Source organism: Mauremys mutica, unplaced genomic scaffold, assembly GCF_020497125.1.
Source record: "Mauremys mutica isolate MM-2020 ecotype Southern unplaced genomic scaffold, ASM2049712v1 Super-Scaffold_100214, whole genome shotgun sequence".
In the NCBI taxonomy this organism is placed as follows: domain Eukaryota; kingdom Metazoa; phylum Chordata; order Testudines; family Geoemydidae; genus Mauremys; species Mauremys mutica.
Window position 1 is genome coordinate 272,913 of NW_025423289.1, and position 12,581 is coordinate 285,493.

Here is a 12,581-nt window from a genome sequence, read left to right on the forward strand (position 1 = left end):
AATGAGTTGTTGGAGTTATCCTGGCATTAAAATGTTTGGTTTATTTTTTTAAAAAATTTCCTTTACTTCCCTCTCCCTTTTAGACTCAGAGCCTTTAAGGTCAGAAGGGACCAATGTGATCATCTAGTCCGACCTGCTGCACCTTGCAGGCCAAAAGACCCCACCCACCCACTCCTGTAATAGACCCGGGAGGGGAGGCAGCTCTGTGCACTGCCCCTACCCCAGGCAGCACATGGAGGCCCTCTGCTCCCCTCCCCCAATGGGTGTGCAGAGATGTGCCAGCAGCACTGAGGTGGCTCCCTGCCCACTCTACCTCCGTCCCTCCGTGCCGCTCCCAGAAGTGGCTGGCATGTCCCAGCATCCCCTGGGGCGGGGGGAGTGTCTCCATGCGCTGCCTCTGCCCCAAGTACCAACTCCGCAGTCCCCATTGGCCAGGAACTGCAGCCAATGGGAGCTCTGGGGGCGGCATCTGTAGGCAGCGGCACACAGAGACCCCCTGGCACGGCCCACCTAGGAGCTGCAGCCGCAGGGTTGTGTGTACCGGTCACTTTGGGAGCTGCAGTGCCCGGGGTAAGCGCCACCCCTCCTGCACCCCAACCCCCTCCCCCAGTGCAGAGCCAGCACCCTGCTCCCAAATTTCCTCCCAGAGCTTTGCTTGTCTTCCTTTCACCCAGAACCATCCTTCTCCTGGGCTGCAAGTAGCCATCCCTGGGAAGCGAAGAAGTAGGCACAGGATTCTACCTCCCAGCAGCCAACCGCACCTCCCCAGGCTTTGCAGAACGAATGGTGGTGCTCTACTAACCCCACTTAGCCGCACTGAGGCGCTTAGCTTCTGATCTGCCTTCCTCAGCTCGACTTTCCTCTTTTTCCCCATTCCTGCCTCACTCCCTCCATTGGCAAGTCACACAGAGGAGGCAGCAGGAAGAGCCGGCCGCCATAGGCCAACCTCCAAGGGCAGAGGAAGCCACGCCACAAGGCTTCAAAAGGTGACTGGCCAAGGTCCTCTAGCTTTCCCCTGCTGATGCCAAGGCTTTTTCTCAGCTCATTTCACCAACCTCTGTCCTGCAGGGGTTGGGATTATCGCAGGTGTTACCCAAAATTGGGCCAGCTAGTCAGCGTAGGGAGGACTAATGACCCACCAGAGTTTGCCAGAAAGCAGCACGTTTGTTATAATAATAGCTAAGCTCAAAAGAAGAAGGTGGGGGTGTCACACTCACACTTGCATACTCATGCTCCTAGGACAGGCACAGCACTGGAGATGTCAGGATTCGGCAAGGTAAGTGTCCCACAGCGCAGCTATGGATGGTGTGATGAAGGTAAATCTTCCTGAGGCACAATGAAATACAACGCAGAGAACCACTGGCCAGGCGGTCTGGGTAAAGGGCATTCACTGGAGGTACAAGCTTGTGAGTGCTCTCCTGAGCACATGGCCCCTTCCCCTTTTAAGGGCCTGCAGCTCATGGCCTGCGACTAGAGATGACTTAGCTGCATCTGGTTGGTCACACTCCACCTTGGGCAGTGTCCATGCTCTGGGTGTGTGAGTGCTGCCTAATTAGCGTCCCAGACGCCTTGTCTACCTGGGAGCTCTTCTGCTCTTCAACCAGCCCATTCATCCCACCAGCATTCCAGGAGGGAGCGGGAGGCGAAAGCCACTTCACAGGCATTCAGAGAGGGAGAGGAGACAAAAGTGGGAGCAGGGGAAGTATAGCAGACCTTTTGAGCATAGAAATCACTGCTGCTCCTACAACAGCAGGAGCTGGGAAAATCAAACCAGCATGTTTCTGCCTGGTTTCAAACTAGGGACCTTTTGCATATTAGGCAAACGTGATAACCACTACACTACAGAAACTCTGTCATAGGCACCTGCCCCTCCCTTCATAAGAACATAAGAATGGCCACACTGGGTCAGACCAAATGTCCATCCAACCCCGCATCCTATCTGCCAACAGTTGCCAATGCCAGGTGCCCCAGAGGGACTGAACCTAACAGGTAATGACCAAATGATCTCTCTCCTGCCATCCATCTCCACCCTCTGACAAACAGAGACTAGGGACACCATTCCTTACCCAGCCTGGCTAATAGCCATTCATGGACTTAACCTCCATTCATTTATCTGCAAAAAGAAAGAGGAGTACTTGTGGCACCTTAGAGACTTACAAATGTATTTGAGCATAAGCTTTTGTGGGCTAAAACCCACTTCATCGGATGCATGCAGTGGAAAATGCAGCAGGAAGATATATACACAGAGAACATGAAAAAATGGGTGTTGCCATACACACTATAACAAGAGTGAGCAGTTAAGGTGAGCTATTATCAGCAGGAGAAAATAACCTTTTGTAGTGATTATTGGGATGGCCCATTTCCAACAGTTGACAGGAAGGTGTGAGTAACAGTAGGGGGACAAATAAACATGGGGAAATAGTTTGACTTTGTGTAATGACCCATCCACTCCCAGTCTTTATTCAAGCCTAATTTAATGGTGTCCACTTTGCAAATTAATTCCACTTCAGCAGTCTCTCGTGGGAGTCTGGTTTTGAAGATTATTTGTTGTAATATTGCGACTTTTAGGTCTGTAAATGAGTGACCAGAGAAACTGAAGTGTTCTCCCACTGGTTTTTGAATGTTATAATTCTTTACATGTGATTTATGTCCATTTATTCTTTTACGTAGAGACTGTCTGGTTTGGCCAATGTACATGGCAGAAGGGCATTACTGGCACATAATAGCATATATCACATTGGTAGATGTGCAGGTGAACAAGCCTCTGATAGTGTGGCTGATGTAATTAGGTCCTATGATGGTGTCCCCTGAATAGATATGTGGACAGAGTTGGCAACGGGCTTTGTTGCAAGGATAGGTTCCTGGGTTAGTGTTTTTTGTTGTGTGGTTGCTGGTAAGTATTTGCTTCAGGTTGGGGGGCTGTCTGTAAGTAAGGACTGGTCTATCTCCCAAGATCTGTGAGAGTGAGGGATAGGTTGTAGATCCTTGATGATGCACTGGAGAGGTTTCAGTTGGGGGCTGAAGGTGATGGCTAGTGGGGTTCTGTTACTTTCTTTGTTGGGCCTGTCCTGTAGTAGGTGATTTCTGGGTACTCTTCTGGCTCTGACAATCTGTTTTTTCACTTCAGCAGGTGGGTATTGTAGTTGTAAGAACAGCTGATAGAGATCTTGTAGGTGTTTGTCTCTGTTTGAGGGGTTGGAGCAAATGCAGTTGTATCTTAGAGCTTGGCTGTAGACAATGGATTGTGTGGTGTGCTCTGGTGAAAGCTAGAGGCATGTAGGTAAGTATAATGGTCGGTAGGTTTATGGTATAGGGTGGTGTTTATGTGACCATCGCTTATTAGCACTGTAGTGTCTAGGAAGTGGTTTTCTTGTGTGGACTGGTCCAGGCTGAGGTTGATGGTGGGATGGAAATTGTTGAAATCATGGTGGAATTCCTCAAGGGTTTTCTTTTCTGTGGGTCCAGATGATGAAGATGTCATCAGTGTAGCGCAAGTAGAGTAGGGGCATTAGGGGATGAGAGCTGAGGAAGCATTGTTCTAAGTCAGCCATAAAAATGTTGGCATACTGTGGGGCCATGCGGGTACCCATAGCAGTGCTGCTGACTTGAAGGTATACATTGTCCCCAAATCTGTTATGAGTGAGGACAAAGTCACAAAGTTCAGCCACCAGGTTTGCCATGACATTATCGGGGATACTGTTCCTGATGGCTTGTAATCCATCTTTGTGTGGAATGTTGGTGTAGAGGGCTTTTTTGGCCTGCTGCTTCTCTGTCTGGGAGGTTTTTGTCAGCCCTGGCACACAAAAAGGGCATCATTGCGAGCGCCCATGAAGGTGAGATGAATTTTTTGCCTGCCTTGCTCAGCTTGACTTGCTTCCTCATCCCATTCCTGCCTTAGATCCTGGGTCGCCTGGTGGCTGAAGATGGTCCATTGTCTCAAGCGGTGCCAGAGCCTGACACAGTGCCCCTGGGCAGCCTTTGCTCTGCACATGCCGGCCGTGCACATTTGCAAATACTTTAAAACTCCTGTCAGTAAGTTCTGGGGACAGTTGCTCACCTTCAGAGGAAGCTCCCTAAAATTAGCCTGTCTCACCCAGTGGTACATTGACCTCTGTTCAGACTGAGCCGAAGGGGGGCGGGCCTCGCTGCTGTGGCTGCCACTGCTGTGAGGGTGTCCACTGTTGCGGATGAAGCCATCCTGGAAGCACCTTCCACCTAGCCACTCACTGAAAATCCTGTAGGATGTAAGGTGTGAATAGAAGAACACTGGGGGAGGGGGGCTTCCTAATCTCCTCCCCCTTCTGCCACCATCGGCCATTCCATACCCAGTGCTGCACCCAGTGGGGTAAAAAAAAATACAGCTATATCGGAAGAGTCAGTTGCGTTCTTTGTGGTTGCCCCACCATTCCCCTCGGGCCTGAACTGACCTCCAGCTCAGCCACCCACTGAAAATTGAAAAACAAAACTGTAGAGCCGTACGAGGCTTCAAAGCCCACCAGGCCCAACCCCTCTTCTAATACGACAGAAAAGCTGCACTTCTCCTGACTAGGTAGGGACGTCCTATGGCCCCACAAGAAGTGGAAGGCCATCGTGTTCGGTCTCAGCAGCACTCGTGGAGCAGGGGGAAATACATGGCTGAGGAAATTCCCCACAGCCAAAAGATAGGTCTTGAGCATCACAAATTTGTAGGTTAATGACAAGGTCCACTTACGCCACTGGCTGAGCCATTCCTCACAGGCCAGCAACCATTTCTCCCAGTTCGCGTTCCCCACCTTGTCCCCAGCCGAACACTAGAAGGCCCAGCCATCAACCTGCCCACTCTTGCAGCTCTCCTCTTCCGCCCTGACTGATGGGGGGAGTATTGAGCCTCCCTCCCTTAGGCCCTTCAGCATCCCTGGGGAACACCAATGCTGCCCAAGTGACTTTGGGCCAATAGGTCAACCAATAGGGCTGCCTCCTAGGCCAGGATGCAGCCCAGCTTCAGGACTCAGAGGAAATGGAGCTTGCATCCCTACCTACAGAACTCCAGGCACGGCCAGGCTTCTGGATCAAACATCCCCTCTTGTGCTCAAGTCACAACAGCTAGCGGGCAAAAGACAGGCTTTCATGGCCTTTGAGAAAGCAAGACAGAGCCTTGGAAGACCCAGCAGGGTTTGTGGCACAGGAATTGTCCTCAGATCCCACTGAGACTTCAGCTCAGATTGCAGGATTCAAAGTCCCGAGTGCTGCCCTTACACCATGGGACCAATAGGAAACACCCAGACCTCTGCTGAGCTCTGGTGTGGACGACCCTGTGCTGGCAGCCCTGCATTTGCTCACCAAGTTGTCATGCAGCAGTTTGCTGCAGCTCCCAGAGGCCTTTCTTAAACCAGACTGAGAGGCCAGTGGGCATGTGAGGAAGTTGCCCCTTCAGTCCCAGGCAGTACATGGCCCTTCATAGTGAAACGCTGTTGTGTATTTGGTTGTCATGGTTTTTGTTGCTATGGCAACTGAGTTAGATTATTATGGGTTAGCTCAGCCAGCTTCAGCCGGCTGAGTGAGCTCTCTGTCTCTGTAAATAAAATGGTGGTTTTGTTAGCTGTCTGCTGTCTGGCCTCAACTGATTTCTTCCTAAACCGGCTCCCCCCAAGGATATAACAAGTGGCGACAAGGATGGGATTCCGGTGCTGCTCCAGTAACAGAAGGAAGTAGAAGTCAAGGTAAAGAACAAACAAACAAAAAAGCTGCTTGTTTGCACTGACTGTGAAAGTGAAACTAAAATCATGGCTACTCTGACCAGGCCACTGGAACCTTTTGATGAGAATATAGAGCAGTGGCATGTGTATACTGAGCGTTTTGAGCTTTTTGTTATTGCAAATGACATTACAGAAGCGAAGAAGGTGCCAATATTCTTAAGTGTTGTAGGGGCTAAAACCTACTCCCTGCTACGCAGCTTACTACACCCTGTTAAGCCAGCAACTAAATCTTACAGTGACATTGTGGAAATCCTGGGGTCCCATTTTTCCCCAAAACCACTGGTAATTGCTGAAAGATATAGGTTCCACAAAAGAGACCAAAAGGAAGATGAAACAGTTGTACAATTCGTAGCCATTTTAAAAAAGCTAGCAGAACACTGTGAATTTAAAGAAATGTTAAATGATGCCCTGCGTGACAGGTTAGTGTGTGGCCTCTACAGTGAAGCTATACGGAAGCGCCTACTGATAGAGGTTCAGCTTACCTTACAGAAGGCTGTTGATATTGCTGTCTCCATGGAACTGGCTACAAGGGAGGCGCAATACATCAGTGCATCCCCTAGGGTGCAAAAAGTGTCACAAGAACCGACCCACAAAACGGTGCAGAGTCAAGAACGTTACCGCTGTGGTAAGCCGGGTCACCAGGCATCAGAATGCTGGTGTAAGGACCTGGTGTGTTGACACTGTGGCAAAAAGGGACACATTGAGTATGCCTGTAAACAAAAGAAAAAGAGGCCTGTGGTCTGGCCGACAAAAAGAGGAACCCTGCATACCCTAGAGCAGACCCAGGATGATCAAGGTGACACCTCATCGCAAGAGGAAGTGCTACTGCATGTTTTGTCTTTGGCAGTGGGCTCACATGAATACTGGGTAACCCAGTTATTGGATGGCAAACGTATACGCATGGAACTGGACACCGGTGCAGCCGTCTCGCTGATCTCCGAGACTGTGTATAAAGAAAAGCTACAGCATCTTCCGCTTAAGGCAACAAGAACTGTTCTGAAGACGTATACGGGAGAAGCTGTGCCCATGTTGGGCACTATTGATGTTAAGGTGGAGCTCAATGGACAGGCTGCTAAATTGCCACTGTTTGTGGTGAGAGGTAACTACCCAGCCCTAATGGGTAGGTCTTGGCTTGGGAAGATTCAACTGAACTGGACAGAAGTGCACCAGATGACTAAAGAAGAAACCAGTCTAACCCCTATACTAAGGAAACATGCTGCTGTTTTTGGAGATGATTTGGGAAGTATGAAGGGAATCACTGTGACATTGAACATTAAACCTGACAGTCCACCAAAATATCTGAAAGCCCGAACTGTGCCATATGCCATCAGGCCAAAAGTTGAAGCAGACCTGGAGCGCCTGGTCACCAATGGAGTCCTAATACCAGTTACCCATAGCTCATGGGCCACTCCTATCGTTCCAATCGTGAAGAAAGATGGCTCTCTCCGGATTTGCGGTGATTTTAAAGTCGCTGTCAACCCAGTGTTGTGTGCAGAGCAATACCCGCTTCCCCGCATCGATGACCTCTTCGCAGGCCTGGCTGGGGGACAAAAGTTCAGTAAGATTGATCTGAGTCAAGCATATTTACAGATGCACGTCGATGAAAAGTCCCAAGAGCTGTTGACTATTGCGACTCATAAGGGGCTTTATCGATACTGTCGCCTACCCTTCGGAATAACATCTGCTCCCGCCCTGTTCCAGAGGGCTATAGACCAGATCTTGTGTGGCTTGTCAGGAGTTCAGTGCTATCTGGATGATATCCTGGTCACTGGAAGAAATGAAGTGGATCACTTAAAGAATTTAGAGGCTACCCTACAAAGACTGGAAGAGTATGGCCTACGAGTTCGCAAAGACAAGTGTGAATTCTTCAATCCCTCTGTTGAATATTTGGGACACATCATTGATTCTGCAGGTCTTCATAAGGCCCCTGCAAAAGTTAAAGCTATTGTGGAGGCTCCCCCACCTCGAAATGTAAGCCAGCTGCGCTCGTTTCTAGGACTCCTGAACTATTATGGAAAGTTCATCTCACAGTTAGCCACACTGCTAAAACCACTTCATGAGCTCCTTGGGCAGAAAAAGGCCTGGAAGTGGACTGAAGCCTGTGATGTTGCATTTAACAAAGCTAAGGATGCATTGCTAAATTCTGAAGTTCTAACGCACTTTGACCCATCCTTACCACTGCAATTGGCCTGCGACGCCTCTCCTTATGGAGTGGGAGCAGTCGTGTCACATATTATGCCTTCAGGAGAAGAGAGACCTATTGCTTTTGCTTCACGCACTCTAAGCAAAGCAGAAACTAACTACGCCCAAATCGAACGTGAGGCATTAGGAAATGTTTTTGGAATTCGGAAGTTTCATCAGTACCTGTTTGGGTGAAAGTTTACTCTTCTCACAGACCATCGACCTCTGACATCAATTTTTGAACCCCGACAAATTGTGCAACATCAGCAGCAATATCAAGTCATCAGACGGGCACCCAGAGCAAAAGACCGAACCTTTAGCCCGGGACAGCCAGTTTTGGCTCAGAATTATACTTCCAGAGCTAAATGGGTCCCGGCCACAGTCATTACTCAAACAGGACCTGTTTCCTACACAGTCCGGACTGCAGAGAATCTTACCTGGCGGCGACATGTAGATCAGCTGTTGCCAGGTCATGCCAGTCCTCAGGACCCATCTGCAGTTGAGGGGTCTGACTTCACCTCTTCTGGTGAGGCACCGAATCACGAGTTACCTGTTCCTGACTGTTCTCCTCCATTACTGCCGGCGGCTGAGATACCCCTTTGCCCAGCACGAGCTGATACCACCTCCTCACCCATTCGTGCTACGGACCCTGAGCCCCTAGTGCTTTCGGGTGCAATAACACCAGAAGTTCGCCGTAATCCACCTAGAGACAGAAGGCCTCCTCATCGGCTGGATCTTTAGCTAGGGCGAACCCATGGTTATGGGGCAAAATAATCCCCAAGGGTTAGCTGGGAATGGAGGCAGTCTACCCTCCTCTAGTTTAGTGTGTGTTTTATTTAGGGGATGTTCTTATTAGGGGGGAGGAATATGTTGTGTATTTGGTTGTCATGGTTTTTGTTGCTATGGCAACTGAGTTAGATTATTATGGGTTAGCTCAGCCAGCTTCAGCCGGCTGAGTGAGCTCTCTGTCTCTGTAAATAAAATGGTGGTTTTGTTAGCTGTCTGCTGTCTGGCCTCAACTGATTTCTTCCTAAACCGGCTCCCCCCAAGGATATAACAAACGTCAAGTCCTGGGGAAAAAAAAGGTGCTGTCAAATAACACCCTGGAGAGACACTTTCTTCCATTTTGAGGGGAATGGTTCCTTCTTCACCTGACCAGGGACTTGAACCCTGGACCCTCAGATTAAAAGTCTGATGCTCTGCCAACTGAGCTAGCCAGGCTCACATATAAACAAAAACACATTTCATGCAGAAGAGAAACTAGTCATGAAAATGAGGGCAGGAAACAATACAGAAAACCTGCTACTCTCGCTCTCTTAGCAGTCCTAGCCCCAGCCTGATCCTCCATCCGCCGCCCTGAGGCCTTATTCTTTTTTTAGTTAAATATCAAAATCCAGAAGAAAACACAGTTATACAAAGCAAAATGAAATCACAAACAGAAATGTCATTGGAAATAAAAAACTAAAAAAGGAAAATGCAATCCCCATCTCTTTATTGTGTGGGGGCCATTCCTGTATCGAGAGCACCCGCTAAGGTCCCTGTGTGCTTACGAGAAACCTGGAGGAACTCATACCACAGCCTGAACATGAAACTCAACTGCTCCCAGGTGCCACAGTAAAACCCTTTCCCTGCTGTGATGTTGATGATTTTATGAAAATATACTAATGAGTGTAAATATAATAGGAGTACTTGTGGCACCTTAGAGACTAACAAACTTATTTCAGCATAAGCTTTCATGGGCTACAGCTCACTTCAGATGCATCCGAAGAAGTGAGCTGTAGCCCATGAAAGCTTATGCTGAAATAAATTTGTTATTCTCTAAGGTGCCACAAGTACTCCTGTTCTTTTTGCGGATACAGACTAACACAGCTGCTACTCTGAAACCTGTGAATATAATGTAACTGGAACATGCTTCATGCAAAAGGTCTCTTGTACAGTATTATTACAAAGCTTATTATCTATTGTGTGTGTTCATCCTATTTGTATGAACCGATCATTCTTGTATCTGAAACTAGAAATATGAACTATAACTCTGAGGTCCTGTTGTAATGATGCAAAGTGTGGGCCATTAATAGTGGTTTGGACTCTTGATGTCTCCCATTAACCAGGACAATTGACTGGAGATGGCGCTGTCCTGCACCCTCTGTGAGTCAAGCCAGGAAGAATGAAGGCTTGGGGGTCTCACAGGACATGTGACCATGTCACCTGGTACAGGAATCCATCTTAAACCTGGGGCTCTTCCTCAGGACAGAGACAAAAGATTCCTGCCTTATACCAAAGCTGTATAAGGGGGTGGAACTGAACAAACATGGCTGCAGTCATGAGACATCCCCTAGCTATCACCTGAGCTGGAACAAGGGCTATACCAGGTGAAAAGATTGGGCCCAGACAAGAAATAAGTCTAGTCTGCGAAAGAAGCTTATTGGAAGATCTCTGAGGGTGAGATTTGATCTGTATTGAGTTTCATACTGTATTAGGCTTGGACTTGCATGTTTTTGTTTTATTTTGCTCTATGGAGAATACAAACTGCACAGAGAAGGAAAAGTTAATGCCTTAGAAAAGTCTGTGTGTGTGTGTGTGTGTGTGTGTGTTTGTGTGTTAGATGGGTGGGAGGGTATCTAGAAACCAGTCCCCTATAGTTTCTTTTCTCTGATTTTCTGTAGAAAATCTGAAGCAGGCAGCAAAAGCCATTGCTTTCTCTGAGGTTTGAACTCAGGACCTTCTGATTATGAGACTGACACGCTGCCAACTGCACTAAGAAGGCATGGAAAAGTTTTAGGCTCAGTGTATATAGGACCCCCCTACAGCAGTGACTGGGGCAGGGAAGGAGCCAGGGATGTGCTGGAAGAAGCAGGGAGCTTTGGTGACCAGAGACTTTTCCTGGCAGCTTTCACAGCAGCAAAGAAATCAATTCATGCTGCCAGTGGACAATCTACTGGAACTAATGGCAGCACAGGGGGGATGTTTCCAAGCTATGCACCTACTTCTACCTTTTGGAACTTACTCTCCTTTTCCTTTCCATGCAAATTAAGCAAAGCAAGTTGGGGAAACTACACAGGTAATAGAAACCAGGGCGCCAGATAAGGCTTGAAATCATAACCCCAGTACAAGCCTCTTCTGCATTAACCGGTTGCACCACGGCAGGTGCTTCTTAGACAAAGCTGGGAAGCAGACAGTTATCAATCTCTGTGGGTCACACCTTTGCCTGGCGATTGTCAGGCTGATGCATCAAACCTAACTCAAGATGCAGCTTTTCAGCCATAAGACTCCAGGACATTTTAACAGGAAGAAAATCTCCTCTGTTCTGGTTTAGCCCCATTTGACTCCTTCTGCTCATCTTCTCCCCCTCCCTCCAGTCTCTTTCCTTCCCCACTGGGGCCGCGCAGAGAGGAGCCCCAGTTAGTCTCCGTCACAGAGAGTCTGTATCCCATAAAGGGAGGGAGGGAGGGAGGGGTTGCTCCAAAACATTGATAATGGCGAGGGGAGGAGTGGGCGTGGTTAGGGGGAGAAAAGATGGAGAACTAACAGTGGGTCCCAGAGAGATTCCCCCAGATTGGGGAGATCCCCTGCTGCCCCGCATCAGCCAGCTGTGGGAAGAACAACTTGGGATTGCTTGGGGAAGCCACCTTTAAAAACACAAGTGTAACATGCTAGTTACATTTTAATAAGACCAAAGCCTCCTCAAACTGAGGGTCACAATCACTGGAATGATTTTGCCTTGACATTTTACCGGCTGCAGACACAAAGCGAGTCAAATTTCAGTTTCCGTTTGGAGTCAGTGCGCACACAAGAATCCGGAGGCTTTTAATTCCTTAGGTTCTGCTGCCATTTCATTTCTGTCCTGTTCCAAGATTTATTGTTGTGCAAAGCAACGTTAGGCCCTTGGGAGTGTCTCCCCTGGTCCCACCTGCTGCCCCGGTCAAGTTAAAAGAGCCCGAGAACCCCCACAACCACCACCAGCAGCACAAGGGGGCTAAGGCAGTTTCCTGCCCGCCCTCACTCCATGTGGCACACCACTCCCGGGAGCGGCTGGCACATCCCTGGTGTGGGTGGGGGGTCTCCATGCACTGCCCCGCCCTGAGTGCCAACTCTGTCAACTGTAGCAATAGGAGCTGCGGGGGTGGAGTCTGCGGGCAGCGGTGCACAGAGACACCCCTGGCCCTCCCGCTTAGGGGCTGCTGCCAGAGGGGGATGCAGGTTGCTTTTGGGAGATGCCTGAGGTAAATGCTGCACCCCTCACCCTCTCCTGCACCCCCAACCCCAACCCAGACCCCACACCTGCACCCAAACTCCGTCCAAGAGCTTGCCCCCTGCGCACCCTCCTGCAGCACAACCCCCTGACTGAGTCCAGACCCTGCACACAAACTCTCCCAGAGCCCAGCCCCTCTCCCTCCCTCACCCAAACACCCCCCCAGAGCCTTAGGCAGGTGTGTGTGGGGGTGGGGCAGGACTTGGTCCTATTCTGGGCACCACCAAAAATTATACAAACCTGCCGCCCCTGTCCAGCCCAACCTTCTGCTGATGCACCTCAGCCCACACCCCTGCAGGGTTTGAAGCTTCCATTGCTTAAATTCCAGGACACTGGGGGATTTCAGCTCCCCTTTGCCCAGAGGGAACCTTCACTGCACTCCCAACCAGGTTCTTGTCCATGGGATCAGTGTAGGG

At 49.4% G+C, this 12,581-nt stretch overlaps 3 non-coding genes across 3 annotated transcripts; all 3 read right to left on the reverse strand.

Annotated features, from left to right (window-relative positions):
• Positions 1–1,776: 1,776 nt before the first annotated feature.
• On the reverse strand, positions 1,777–1,849 carry TRNAI-AAU. The gene has a single exon. It is a non-coding gene; the product is annotated as a tRNA-Ile (tRNA).
• A 7,215-nt stretch (positions 1,850–9,064) lies between these two features.
• TRNAK-UUU lies at positions 9,065–9,137 on the reverse strand. Its single transcript has one exon. It is a non-coding gene; the product is annotated as a tRNA-Lys (tRNA).
• Positions 9,138–10,607: 1,470 nt separating this feature from the next.
• Positions 10,608–10,680, reverse strand: TRNAM-CAU. Its single transcript has one exon. It is a non-coding gene; the product is annotated as a tRNA-Met (tRNA).
• Between the last annotated feature and the right edge of the window lie 1,901 nt (positions 10,681–12,581).